This window comes from Felis catus, chromosome D4 (genome assembly GCF_018350175.1).
Source record: "Felis catus isolate Fca126 chromosome D4, F.catus_Fca126_mat1.0, whole genome shotgun sequence".
NCBI classification, from domain to species: Eukaryota; Metazoa; Chordata; class Mammalia; order Carnivora; family Felidae; genus Felis; species Felis catus.
In genome coordinates, this window is record NC_058380.1 from 15,483,768 (window position 1) to 15,499,225 (window position 15,458).

Here is a 15,458-nt window from a genome sequence, read left to right on the forward strand (position 1 = left end):
AAGCGGAACAGACTTACTGTAAGAGTTAGGCATAGCATGTTAACTCTTGCAATCACTGCAAGAGTTAAGAGGACAAGAGAGCACCTAGGTAGACTCAAGCAGTCGGTAGGATTGAGTCGGGCAGGGGGACGGCGGAAGACAAATGGTCCAGCTAAGGCAAGTGCAATGGTGCAGGGAGAGAAATACGCAGAGCCTGACTGCAAGGCTATGAGTAGAGCAGCCAGAATGAAGTAGGGGCTTCTGCTAATAAACACTGGAACCTGGCATCCCTCCCTGACGAGTCAAGAGGTGAATGGGAATCCAGAGCTGTCTTGTCTACAGAAGGAAGCCACGGTGTGTGGGAAACCTGGACGTGTGGCAACGTCGCAGGAAACGCAAGCCGATGAGATTTTCTTTATGAATTATTCAGAAGGAGAAAATTAAACAACAAGTCCTGTAAGATGGTCTAGTTCTATCCGGATTGTTTTCACCTCACAGGGGGATACAGAATGAGATGAGTAGAGCAAAAAGAAAGTGAAATAACCAGTCAGCCAAATATAGCCAGAGAAACAGTTCTTGGACTCCCAGCGTGTGGATGCGACGTGAGCGACGCTCCTAAGGGAGCGGTAAAGCAAGCCTTCTGTTCCTGGGGATGCCAACCTTTCCACAGCAAAGTGCCTTGCCAGAGTCCTTTACTGCTCTTTCTGCAACTAGGTTAATCTTTTGTGTTGTTTCTTTCTTGCTTTCTGGAAAAGGACTTGGAGAGAATTCTACTGGAGGTAATGTCTGGGAAAAGTTCTTTCTTTTATGCGCACTGCAGCGCTTACTGCTATAAAGCTGGTGAGTGAGTCACTTGGAAGTCGTCTGTTCTGATTTGTCACTCAGTGGGCTCAGTTTGCGGAGGCAAAGACCGGAGCTGTCCCGTCATGGGGAGGTGGACGGTACAGTTCTTACGGGCTGTTAGAGGCATCAGTTCATTTGTTCCACTGGTCCCGACTGTTCCAAATAACTGGCTGGAGGGTTTATGCAACCCACATTTAACCCTGGGCACTCATTAAAAGTGGCTTGCTGAGGGGCGCCTGGGTGGCGCAGTCGGTTAAGCATCCGACTTCAGCCAGGTCACGATCTCGCGGTCCGGGAGTTCGAGCCCCGCGTCAGGCTCTGGGCTGATGGTTCAGAGCCTGGAGCCTGTTTCCGATGCTGTGTCTCCCTCTCTCTCTGCCCCTCCCCCGTTCATGCTCTGTCTCTCTCTGTCCCAAAAATAAATAAACGTTGAAAAAAAATTTAAAAAAAAAAAGTGGCTTGCTGAGTCATTTGGGCAAGAGTGGGTAGCATGAGGTGACAATATTTCTAGACAACAATCTGTGAAAAACTTTTTAAAAATTTTGAAACTTGTTTATGATGTAGGGGTTTACTTACATTAGTGACACTGAAATGATTTGGGGGCAAAAGAGAGAGCGTCTCTCAAAACAACTGAACAGCATCTTACATTTAGTCGCTGATGAGGTAAGAGAAGGGAGAGACTGTTTTATTATTCAGCTTACCAAAAGATACACTAAATTCACAAAATAGGCAGGCACTCGGTTCAGCAGTCTACCTGCCTTACTCCATTGTTACCTTACAACAGTTGTGTACTTATCCTTTAGCGAATTTTACTGAACACTTACTTTGTGCCAGTTGCTGGACACAGAGGGAGTTCCTGCTCTCTTGGAGCTTGCATTCCAGGAAGTTAGGGAGGCAATAATCAAAGTAGAGTGTAAGTTCCATAAAGGCAGTGGTTTATGTTTCTTTTATCTACTATTGAGGCTCCATCAACCTAACATATAATAAGTAGATAGTCAATAATGTTTGTTAAATGTTTCAAAGGTGAGAAGGTTGAAAATGAGAGAGAGTTACTTATCCATGGATCTTTATGCCTATAAAATACATATGCCTTCTAGATAACATCAAAAGAATATTCTAAACTATTCCACTGTTTCGGGGCATCTGGGTGGCTCCGTCGGGTAAGCATCCTATTTCAGCTCAGGTCATGATTTCAAGGTTCGTGAGCTTGAGCCCCGCGTCGTGCTTTGTGCTGACAGCTCAGAGCCTGGAGCCTGCTTCAGATTCTGTGTCTCCCTCTCTCTCTGCCCCTCCCCTGCTCATACTCTGTCTCTGTCCCTTTCTCTCTCAAAAATAAATAAATATTAAAATAAAATAAATAAAATATTCTACTGTTTATACTCCTCCAAATGAGGAAAATTATAATTTTACAGCTCAGGTCTTTCCCCATGTGCTCTCTTGTCTGAGTATTGAGATTTTTTTTTTTATTATGGTTGTTATATTGGTTAGAGCCATTTTATGTTAATATTAAAACCACCACTCCCAGCTGCTTAAGACAAAGATAACATCAAAAACAATCTCTGAGGGGCGCCTGGGTGGCTCAGTCGGTTAAGTGTCCGACTTCAGCTCAGGTCATGATGTCACAGTTCATGAGTTCCAGCCCCTTATCTGGCTCTGTGCTGACAGCTCAGCTCAGAGCCTGGAGCCTGCTTCAGATTCTGTGTCTCCCTGCCTCTCTGTCCCTCTCCCGATGTGCGCTCTGTCTCTGTCTCTCTCAAAAATAAACATTAAACAAATTAAGAAAAAAAATCTGTCAAGCACTGCCTAGGTGACACATTCTTTTAGGTGCAGGAGAACTAGCATAACAGAGCCCTTCCTTGCCTCTACTGAAGTGGAGATAGGCAATAAATAGGTAAACAGAAACTAAAACTAAATAGATAACTAAATACAATAAATGGCCTATTAGTAAGTTCAATGAGGAAAACCAAAGAGGGAAATGTGGTAGTGAGACCAGAGGAAGCCGATTGTCAGGGAGGACTTCTCCGACGAATTGAGATGAGACCTGAGTGGTGAAAAACATCCAGCTATGAAAGGATATCATGGCGAATGGTGCAAGGAGAAAGGAGGGAAGGCGAGGAGCTTGGCTTTTACATTGACAGACATACCGCTGTTTAAAATGGGGTGCAGCATCCCAGGTGGTGTAGTAGGGAAATGGAAGTGGCAAGGTAGACGAAAAAGGGCTGTGGATTTTATCTTAATTGCAACTGAAAGGCTTTCTCTGGCTCTGTGTAGGTGAGAGGGAAGGTCTGATTTACACTTGAACAATCACCCTGGCTGCCATTGGAGTGAATGCACAGGGTCAAACTTGCCATCAGGATGACCACCAGTTAGAAGTTTGTTTTAATATTTCAGGCAAGAATTAATGGCTGAAATAATCGTCTCTGATGCGGTCAGAGAGACGTTATGTTTTGGAAATAAACTAGGCAGAATTATTGGTGGGTTGGATATAAGTAAGGTGTGAAGAAAGCAATCAAAGATGGCTCTAGGTTTGCGGCGTAGGAACTGGCTGGGGGGGGGGGGGTGATTCAGGGACAGTGAAGAAGGCTTTAGGTGGGGGGTGGCATATAATTGTGCACAAACTGATGAGAAGACTCAATGGTTCTGTCTGGCTCCCTAAGTTTGAAATGGCATTAATGCCAAATGAAGCTTTATATTACAAATCTATACTGCAAAGTAAACAATAAACACCAGGTGTATGGAGATGGGTATAAACCTGGGGAGTGATGTTAGACGAAATTTTCAAAGACTTCAGTGTATTCGTAGTTTTGGAAATCATGAGACTGAATGAGATCACTTAGGAGGGGAGTATAGATGGAGAAGGGCACCAAAAAGAGAGCCCCTGGGTGTTTCAGTGTTTAAAAGCTGGTGAAAAAATCAAGGATCCAGAAACTGAACCTGTCACATGTTCAGGGAGGTCAGATGAAAACCTGACAACCTGTTATGGAAACAAAATGCTACAATAAAACAGAATGACATTAGAAAATATCAGAAATATCAGCAAGATGTTTTCATTTTAACAGCAGGAGGAATATGGGGGACTATCAGGTAATAATTAGTAAAGGGTAATTAGTAAAGGGGAATAAAGGGAGGTATCAGACAGATTTTCTCTATGAAGTTTCTAGTTAGTCGTTCATTGCCCAAGAGTCAATTAGGGAATTATGAGACTTGAGAGGGGAAAGTGTGGGACAGTCGTGACAGAGAGGGTGAATTACCAAGGATGTATTTTAAGACTGTCAAATTTGGGTGTCAGGTGGAGAATTTTGGTCGTACACTTGAAGGAAGTCCTATCAGCAGAATCTTTTTGATTTTCTAGGTCCATATTCAGGATCTTGAGCACAGAAGCAGAATAAATTGATTTTTATAAGTTATTCTGTGTTGAAAATTTCCAGGGATGTACAATGGAGGCAAATAACAGCAAGCTGGTCACGCACACTTACGAAGGAGCAGATACGATGCTAGAACGTGGAACCAGTGTGCGTAAGGACAGAAGCACAGGCGGGAATAGGGTGGTGGCTCAGTGGGCTCCTGTTCTCACAGAGTTAGATACATTTTGGAGTACATTTCACTCACTGGGGAAATAGGAGGGTAATGTTATGTTTAAAATCTGTGTGTGTAACTGATGTATACTATTGGTGTATTACAGGTCTAGTGTCTGATCAGGTGAGAGGGAGGCTAAGGCTGAACTAAGAAAAAGGATCCGTGGAGATAAGGATGTCAAGCAACTTGGAATTCAGGGTGTTGTCATTATGACAGGAGTCACTGACGAGAAGAAGGCAGTCACAGAGTTGCTGAAATCATTGGTGAATTATTCTGCAAGGAAGAGGAAATTGGTAGTTTCAAAAAAGAGAAAAACTAGAGAAGCAAAGGACTGTCAAACTATGATGACATACGCATCAAAGAAAACACAATTATTGAAGGCTAAAGGAGAGAAATCGTTTGGATGTGGCAACGGTGAATAATTGCCCGGAGACAGTCCTAGGTTATGCCTTGCTGCCTTGGTACAATTTTTAGCATCCCTTTTTACTATTAAAAGTGTCCTAGTTTTAAATGGTCACTTCAGTAAGAGATACCTCTCTTGCCTCCCTGAATTACATGGGGTTAAAAATGAGGAAAAAACAACACGTTCACCTAAAGGGTATGTAAGGTCACTTTCCTCAGTGGACAGTTGCATTTCTGTTAGAACCAGAAGGTGAAAAACTGTTTAGAGCAGAGAACAGGTCATTGGTAAGGGCTTATTTGTAAGAGCTTGACGGTTTGAAAACACAACCCAGAGGCTTGGGAGCTGGACGATAAACGGCCAATGAGATCACACTAGGGATGCGTAGAACAGGCCTATGAGGTTTGCATTGTACTGAGGACTTTTCCTACGGGGACATGGGGATTGAATACCCCAGGATGGCAGCTGGTTTCACACAAAACTGTAGGTTTTGTGGCAACTGGGACTATGCAGCGATTGGAGACCTAGTATTTTGGTGGCTAATCGTGCTTTGGGAAAGGGGTAGCCTCACAGGAGCAATGGTCTGGATAGAGACCTAAGGTCTGTTATTTGGAGACACATGTACTGAACAAAGCTGAGCCCCATCACTGAATTATCCTTTTGATTTATTCAATCATTGGTTCACTGACTGATTAAATAACTACCTATGGATTACCATGTTAAGAGTCACGGGAATATTTATCCCTAGACAGTGCAGATTCCACAAGAGAAAGCTCAAATGGTGAAAACTTACTGTAAAAGAAGTTGAGATAAATACCATAAAACATATTATTAGTATTATTATATTAATGATTGCCGTTTACCGAATGCTTAGCATAGGTTAGGGACTGTCCAAACCATAAGACCCTGTGTATTTAATCCTATCAATCATAGCATGGAGTAGACATCTGTTATCCACCTTTCACAAATGAGAGGTTGGGAAGTAGTTTGTATCATTCAGCCGGCACACTCTCAAAACACAAAGTCTGATCGGAAAGGGGGCTATTTGTATTTATGTATGAGGGAAGGCTTTTAGGAGATAATGGCCTTTGGGCTGGGCCTTGGAATACAGACACATTTGGAATGGTGAGGCAACATGAACAAAGTTGGGGGGGAGATTTTCAGAAGGCAATTCCCTAAAATGGAATGATTATTTTGGCTGCATTTTAAGGGGGTGGAAAAGCCTGAGGGAGAGTAAAAGACTCAAAACACATATTAAGGCCAAAAGACATGTCACATATGCATTTAACATAAAATATCTTGTAGGAAATAAGAAAAAAAAAAGAAGTCATTCATGAACTGTGTAGCAACATAACATTTTTAGAAATCCTAATCTATGTTTGTTTATTTTCTTTTCTCAGCTGCTATTTCTACCCCTTTCCATTGCTTGCCTTCAACAGTTGGCTCTGTTTTTTGTTTTCAAAATTGTTAAGTCCTCGAATGGAGCAGGGAGATAATTTGGGGAATGGATAATGTGTCTTATTTAGTCATGAAAGGACAGTAACTCTTTCTGGGCAAACAGTCAGTTCTTCCCAAGCTGAGTGGAGGAGGGATGAGAAGGCAGGTACCTGTGGCCGACAGCTGTGTCTAGAACATGCCACAGTCCCAAAAAGGCCATCCAGGAGCAGAGGGTCCCAGCAGAGAATCAGGGACAACCGAATCAGGAGTGACACATGTGGCCCCAAGATAAATGAATAATAAACAGGGAGGGGGCATCTGGATCCAAAAGGTTACATTGGCTTTAAGGTTGGACATTGTGACATTGCATGGGGAGACAGGGGACTCAAAGTCTAGGTGACTTTATACCCCTGCAAGCCCCAGGAACTTTAATAGAGGAGTTCGATAGGGGTGGTGTGAGTGGGGGAGGAGATGACAGTCAAGAAAGACCGGTACTCAAGTTTTGTACATGCGTAGCATCATGGGCAGGGGGCTGACCACCAATTTAATTATAGAAAATAAAATTATTAAATGAGTAAATAAATAAATACATAAATAAATATAAAGCCGTATCTCTTATACACTGTGAATTTGTAGACTGACTCATGGCAGCTGTTTTAGATTATTCAGGGTGAATTAGTTAGGCTAAGCTAGTGTAGGATGTGGCAAGAAGTAAGCCCAGAAATTTCAGTGACTCAACATAATAACCGTATTTTTCTCTCTGCCTAGGATGCAACGTGGTGTCATACCGCTGGAAACGTGAAAAACGTGAAAGAAGTAGATAAAACAGCACATTGGTTCTTAACTGCTCCAGCCTGGAAGACACAGACATTACTTCCGCTCACCTGTCCTTATCCTGCACTCATCATGTGGTCTCAAAGGAACTGAAAGAGGGGACTGGGAGAAATACAGAGTAGCACATGGATCTTTGGGGAGCGCCAACCGTCTATCCCCCACAAACCTCTGCAGCTGGGCAATGAGAAACTTTTACCTTCTGCACTGCAAGAATTGTACTTCTTCCAGCTGAGCACTACTTGGATTCCCGTGGCAGAAGGCTTCTAGAATCCATGGTTCGTTCTATCTATCTATCTATCTATCTATCTATCTATCTATCATCTATCTATCTATCTATCTATTTATTTTTAAATGTTTTTATTTATTTTGACACACAGAGAGAGACAGAGAACTAGTGAGGGATGGGCAGAGAGAGAGGGAGATACAGAATTCGAAGCAGGCTCCAGGCTCTGAGCTGTCAGCACAGAGCCAAACATGGGGTTCGAACTCACAAATTGTGAGATCATGACCTGCACTGAAGTCTGCACCTACTGAGCCACCCCAGGCGCCCCTAGAATCCGTGGTTCTTGCTTTCTGGAGTCACAGAGTGTTCCTGGGAGCCCATTTGGATGTTCAGGCAATGTTTCAATTCCCTTCCCTCTCCTCTTTCTGCCCTCTTTAGGAAATTTACGAGGCTAATGAACAGGGCTAATTGTGTGATGTGAAAGGAAACTCATTAATTGCATTTCAAAACTGGTATTAAAATTTAAAATCTGGAGCTATTTAATAGTGGTCCTAACAAGCCAGTGCACATTGTCCTTAGTCTCTCGTTTGGACTAACAACTGAATCAAATTGCAGTAAATCTTCATTCTGATTTCTGCAAACTTCTTACTACTATTAGAAAATGTGTTTGCAATTAATGTACTAATATGGTGTAGAGGTGTCATTTAGAATTTTCCCAAGAAGTAAAGCAAGGACCATTTCAGAGCCATAAAACATAAGACATTCTCCTGATATATGCAATTTGTTTTCATTCACTGCCAGTATGCTCTCTAACCACAGAAGCACACAAAAGAATGTCAAAGATTCCCTAATGCTGGATTTCCCCTCTGCCTTGAGAATTCTCTTATTAAACTAATTTGACATTGAATTAAAACTTTAAACAAGGTGTTATACCTCAAGAAGCAGGATATTATAGGATTCACATTTGAACGTAATAGAGGTAGAGTTTGTATAACTGATCTGTCATGACTCAATTCAGTGACCCTTACTGGCATCTTTGTTAAAAATTTTATAATACAGATTGTAATTCCAGCGTACAATATTGGAAGAATGTTGCATTGACTTGTTGATTTGATAGCAAGATTTTTACCCGATGATGCAAATCCATGTAAATGAAAATTAAATTCTGCTGTTAACATGCTGCTATTTTAGAATTGAGTAATAAAAAAAAAGTGAGACAGAAACAGAAAGAGAGAGAGACAGGGAGAGAGAGGGAGAGAGAGAGAAGAGAGAGAGAGAGAGAGAGAGAGAGAGAAAGAAAGAAAGAAAGAAAGAAAGAAAAATATAGAAAGTGGGGAAGACTAGATTTCTACAAAGCTTTTTTTTTCACCAATGGTGCAAGTTATTGCCCTACTTTTGGTTTAAAAAAGTTTTCAGGTTAGCTCTACTAAATGATTGTCATTTATCATATCCGAGAATTTGGCATGTAGGTTTGGATGGTTTATTGTGCTGGGTGGCTGCTGATAAATCTACAAACACAGCAACTGTCACCATCTCTCTCAAATTCATTTTCCATATGCTGAGTGTGTATGTGTGTGTTTCTTAAATACTTTTAAATACTTGGCGAGTCCAAGATTTGCCTGGCTAAATTGGGCTTGTGTGAGTATTAAGTATTTTAGGAAACAGAGGGGAAAGGTATTTATAAGGGTGCCCACAGAGAAGAGCTTACATATCTTTGGATCATCAGCATTATTCTCTGGCAACACAGAATTATCACACTTTTCTTCCTACCGTGGCCAGGTACTGAAGAGTTGAAGAACGGGTGTTAAGTGAAGCAGCACCTAGATAGAGCTGGGGTATTGGCTCAGGTTATTTTATTCTTTTGCCACTCACCCATGCCAGTTGCTCTGACGGTCTTCAACACTGAATTTATCCGAGACCTAAGATACACGGAAATGATTTTCTTTCAGATCAGTTTACCATCTGATCAATAGTTTATATTACTTAGTTAAGAGTCCCCATTAAGCAGATGTTCCCCTGCTGCCTGGCTCCCACTGACATTGTTAACAACATTCTTTGAGCTCGTGAATCCTCTGCTATACTCTCTTATCACTGCGGACTACATTTTAAAATTTGTTTATCATTTAAGCAGCGCCATTCGTTTCTGTGATAGGTCGGCCTTTCTTCTTTGAGATTATTTCTCGGGGTGGTTATCCATATTAGACTTGTCTTATGTTAGAAGAATTTTAGAATTTTCATTATGATTTTTTTCATCCAGTTTAATATCGCCACATTTTAAAGAAAATAAGTGGGTTGAAATAATAGGCTTCTGTTTTTGCTGTCTACTGGCATCCATCACAATGTCTGAAACATATTCAACTTTTTTTGCCCCATAAATAAAACCCTGACGCTCCAACCTGATGGCAGGTCAACGAAACCCCATGAAATATCTTCCTTCGTATGTGACTGCCAAGTTATGGATATTTTACACGTTCTTACTAGATGGCTTTGTCTCTGACTCTATCAGTTTTCAATGTATTTTATGATTGATTGATTTCAATCATGTATTTTATGGTTGAGATATCCAAGTCTCATTAGTGTGGTCAATGACTCCAATTTGGTCTTTATCTAGTTTTTTATTTTGGTAAGATTCTATGGTTTGGTTTTACTCTTCTAACTGGTATATTAGTATTTATTTCTGTCTAGGTTGCATTTCTCTAAATTATGACACTTTTGAGCCATTTTTCAATACCACTTTTATATCTTCAAACCATAAGTCAAGTTTCTTCTGCTAGACTGTTGTGCTACTATGATGAAGAGGGGGGAAAAAAAGAAAAGAGAAAAGAAAACAGATTTAGGGCATCTAAAACTTCCAAACGAGGGGCTCCTGGGTAGCTCAGTGGGTTAAGCACACGACTTCTGATTTCAGGTCAGGTCATGATCTCACGGTGGTGAAACCAAGCCCTGTGTCAGGCTCCATACTGGGCGTGGAGCCTGCTTAAGTTTTTTTCTCCCTCTCCCTCTGTCCCTCCCCCTGCAATAAATGGAAATTCCAAATTAGATTTAGAGATTTGTTTTCTTTCAGTTATAATAATGAATAACAAATAAAAACCATACACAAATGGTGTAAATTTGTCAGTATTAAAGAGATTCCCGTAACATTTCTGAATCTGATTAAAAAATAAATAAATCCAGAGACCTGTATCCCTTAAGAACTTACAAGCAGCAAAGAGTTATTCTTCAGGAAGCATAATATATGGAAAGGTCAAAGGCATGGGAGAGAGAAAGACCTGACTTTAAATCTTAAATCCATAATCTACCATGTTATAGATTTAGATTCCCAATCTCTGTTTAGGGATGATGATGATGATAACACCTATTTTTCAGAATTACTGGATGGTTTAAATTGGAAAACATATGAGGTGCTCAATAACTGTTTTCCTCTACTCTTTTCCAACCCATTCCTTTTTCCACTTCGTATCTGTTTTCTGTAATAATTTCATTTAATTTCTTAGCTACAGGCCAGAAGTTTCCATGGTGTGCTGGTAAAGGTTTAACAACTGGTTCTTCAGGAGGGAAAGAAGTCCTGAGTTGTAGTGTGTATTCATTTCTGAGGTATAAATACTCCCACCATAGTCCATTAGAAAGGACTCATGTGATGCCACAGAGGGCGGAGTTGGGAAGAGATGCACAGCTTCCCCTCTTGCAAATGGGCAGGAGTGGGCTCCCGCATACTGCCAGTGCTTCGTTCTTAGGGCTGACTCCTCTGTTCCTCCTCCATGGCCTCCTCACAGTAAAAGGAAATGTGGGAGGATGGACAATACTCAGTTCAGCAAATGACGGATTAAGCATAAATTATAAAAAGAAGACATCGTGATGGTCTAATTACGGTAGGAAAAGCCAAAAATTTGCATTATAAATTCTGACTTCTTCACTGCTTCTCATCTGACCCTTGTCTTAGGGGTTTTAGGTGCTGATTATATGGTTTTGAATTTTAAAAACAGCTTCTTGTCCCTGTCCTTATGGTGTTTGCACTTCTATGGAAGGGAGACTTTAATAACTTAAAAAAAGGATGATTACAAATTATGGTATGTGCTTTGAAGAATGTGAACTTGGTGGTAAAACAGGGATAGCGGGTGGAAGAACATACTAAAGCAGTAAGTAAAGACGGTTTAAGTAAGTATGGAGTTCTTTTGCGAAGGTTAAACTTATGAATTCAATTTCCTTAATAGTAATAGGGCTACTCAAATGATCTATTTCATCTTGGGTGAATTTTGGTAGATTGTGCTTTTTGAGGAATTAGTTCATTTTGTCTGTTCCTGAAACAAACCAGTGAGTCAGTAAACTTGAGGGCAACAGGAAATTTATTTGTGTCTTGTCTGAAATATTATTCGAAGCATAGATGATTTCTGTATAAAAATTTTTGTGTGTTCATTTATGTAACTAGATCTTGACCTGCATAGTGAGGGAATGCAATCCATTCTCCATTGTGTTCTACTATTATGTACAAACCAAATATAATTGAATTCTACTTGCAAATAAAACCCTATTTCAAATTATATTTTTTAATATATATTTTTATGTGGGGACAAAACCCAAAACATTAAAAAATGACAATTTAGGAATATTTATTTTTATTAAGATATAATTAAACATTACTCATATTTTTAAGGTATTATAATTTGCATTTTGTATTTACATCTATGATCCATTCGTTATTAGTTAATTTTTGTATAAGATGTGAGACTTTGGTCAAAGTTCACTTTTAATTTTTGTTTTTGGTCAGTGGATGTTGAATTACTCCAGGACAATTTGTGCACATTTGCCAAAAAATCAACTGAGCATATTTGTGTGGATTGATTTATGATTTTCTATTCGTTCTCATTTTTCTTTTTCTATCTTTTTAAAATTTTAATTCCAGTTTAGTTAACATACAGTGTTATATTAGTTTCAGGTGTACAATACAGTGATTCAGCACTTCCATACATCACACAGTGCTCATCATGATGAGTTCATGCCCTAATCCCGTCATCTGTTTCAATCATTTCTCCACCCACCTCCCCTCTGTTGACCATTGGTTTGTTCTCTACAGTTAAGAGTCTATTTCTTGGTTTCTCTCTCTCTCTCTCTGTCTCTCTCTCTCCCCTTAGATCACTTGTTTTGTTTCCTAAATTTCACATAGGAGTGAAATCAGATGGTATTTGTCTTTCTCTGACTTATTTTGCCTAGCATTATACTCTCTAGCTCCATCCATGTTGTAAATAGTAAGATTTTATTCTCTTTTTATGGTTTAATAATATTCCAGTGTGTGTGTGTGTGTGTGTGTGTGTGTGTATAGCACCTCTTCTTTATCCATTCATCTACCAATAGACACAGACACTTGGGCTGCTTCCATATTTTGGCTATTATAAACAATGCTGCTGTAAACATAGGGGTGGATACATCCCTTTGAATTAGTGTTTTTGTGTTTTTGGGTAAATACCCAGGATAGTGTGATTGTTGGATCATAGAGCATATTTTTAACTTTTTAAGAACATTCATACTGTTTTCCACAGTGGCTGCACCAGTTTGCATTCCTACCAACAGTGGATGAATGCTCCTTTTTCCTCCATATCCTAGCCAACACTTGTTTCTTGTGTTAATTGATTTTAGCCATTCTGATAGGTGTGAGATGATGTCTCATTGTAGTTTTGATATACATTTCTCTGATGGTGAGTGATGTGGAGCATCTTTTCAGGTGTCTGTTGGCCATCTGGATGTTTTATTTGTAAAAATGTCTGTTCATGTCGACTGTCCATTTTTCAATTGGATTATTTGTTTGTTGGGTGTTGAGCTGTATAAATTTTGGGGTATTTTGGATACTAACCCCTTATTGGATATGTCATTTGCAAATATCTTCTGCCATTCAGGAGGCTGCCTTTTAATTTTGTTGATTGTTTCCTTCGCTGTGCAGAAACTTTTTATTTTGATGTAGTCCCAATAATTTCTTTTTGCATTTATTTCCCTTGTCTCAGGAGAGATACCTAGAAAAATGTTGCCACAGCTGATGTCAGAGATATTACTGCTTGTGCTCCCTTCTCGGATTTTTATGGCTTCAGGTTTCACATTTACATCTTTACCTCTTTAAGTGTATGTTTGTGTATGGTATAAGAAAGTGGTCCAGTTTCATTCTTTTGCATGTAGCTGACCAGTTTTCCCAACACCACTTGTTGAAGAGTCTGTCTTTCCCACTGGATATTCTTTTCTGCTTTTAATTAACCATATGCTTGTGGGTTTCTTTCTGGATTTTCTATTCTGTTCCATTGATCTATATGTCTGTTTTTGTGCCAGTACCATACTGTTTTGATTTCCATAGCTTTAAAATATAACTTGAAGTCTGGAATTGTAATATTTCCAGCTTTGCTTTTCTTTTTAAAAATTGTTTTGGCTATATGGGGTCTTCTGTGGTTCCATATAAATTTTAGGATTGTTTGTTCTAGTTGCATGGGAAATGCTCTTGGTATTTTGATAGGGATTGCATAAATCTGTAGATTGCTTTGGGTAGTACAAACACTTTAGCAATACTTATTCTTTCAATTCATGAACATAGAATGTCTTTCCATTTCTTTGTGTCATCTTCAGTTTCTTTCATCAATGTGTTATAGTTTTCAGAGCACAGGTCTTTCACCTCTTTGGTAAGGTTTATTCCTAGGTATCTTTTTATTTTTGGTGCAATTGTAAATGGGGTTGTTTTCTTAATTTATCTTTATGCTGCTTCATTATTAGTGTATACAAATACAATAGATTTCTGCACATTGATTTTGTATCCTGCATTTTTACTGAATTCATTTATCAGTTCTAATAGTTTTTATGTGGAGTCTTTCAGGTTTTCTATGTATAGTATCATGTCATTTGCAAATAGTGCAAGTTTTATTTCTTTCTTGCCAATTAGGATGCCTTTTATTCCTTTTTGTTGTCTATCCTGTCTCCTTTTTCTGTCTGTCCACCCATCTGCGAATATCACACAGTCTTTATTATTATTATTATTTTAAGTTTATTTATTTTGAGAAAAAGAGAGAGAGCATGAGCAGGGGAGGGCAGAGAGAGAGAGAGAGAGAGGGAGAGAAAGAGAATCCTAAGCAGGCTCTGCATTGTCAGCATGAACTGTGAGATCATGACCTCAGCAGAAAACAAGAGTTGGATGCTTAACCAACTGAGCCCCGCAGACGCCCCCATAGTCTTTATTATTGTAGCTATATAAAAAGTTCTGAAATTGTGGAGACTGATTTATTCCATTTTGTTCTTTTCAGAACTGTTTTAGCCATTCCAGCTCCTTTCAAATTCTGTATAAATTTTAGAATAGTACTGTTTGTATGTACAGAAAAATCTTCATGACATTTTGTAAAGAATTATATTAAATCTGTATATTAATTTGGAAAGAACTGACAACTTTACTATGTTGACTCGTTGAAGCTATGAGCAGGATGCTGGTTGATTTATTTTTCTTTAGATTTTTCATCAGCGTTGTATAGTTTTCAGCATAGAAGTCTCCTCCATGTTTTGTTAAATTTACATCTGCTTCATTTTTTGAATATTGTAAATAATATTTTATTTTTAATTTTAGTGTCCATATGTTCATTGCTACCATATATAAATGCAATTTGTTTTTATATATTTATCTTATATCTTATAACTTGCTGAACACACTTTTCAATTTTTGGAGTGTGGTTGTTATCCTTGTAGACAATCATGCTATCTGCAAATAGGGACAGTTTAGTTATTCCAATTATTCCTTTCAGATCTGTACATCTTTTATTTCCTTTTGTTGCCTCATTTCATCATCAAGGGCTTCCAGCTCTATGTTTATTTAATAAGTTGGTGAGGGCAGACATTTTTACCTTGTTTCTAATCTTGGGAAGGGTGTATCAGTCTTTCAGCACTAAGTTTAATGCTATTAGTAGGGGTTTTTGTGCATTGCTCTTTATCAAGTTGAGAAATTCCCCTCTATTTCTATTTTCCCTAAGATTTTGCCATGCATGAATGTTGAATTTTGTCCAGTGTTCTTCCTGCATCAATTTATATAAATATGTGATTTTTCTTCTTAAGCCCGTTAAGATGGTGAATAACAATGACTCATTTTGGAATATTGAACCATCCTTGCATGCGTAGAATAAACCCCACTTGGTTATGATGTATAATTCATGCCAT

At 39.1% G+C, this 15,458-nt stretch overlaps 1 long non-coding RNA gene across 1 annotated transcript in view; it reads right to left on the reverse strand.

The window, feature by feature from the left end:
- Nucleotides 1–12,382, reverse strand: part of LOC111557617 — a 120,091-nt gene extending 107,709 nt beyond the window's left edge. Inside the window, exon 1 of the long non-coding RNA XR_006589214.1 lies at nt 9,165–12,382. This is a non-coding gene — a long non-coding RNA (uncharacterized LOC111557617). The remainder of the gene's footprint in view (nt 1–9,164) is intronic.
- Between the last annotated feature and the right edge of the window lie 3,076 nt (nt 12,383–15,458).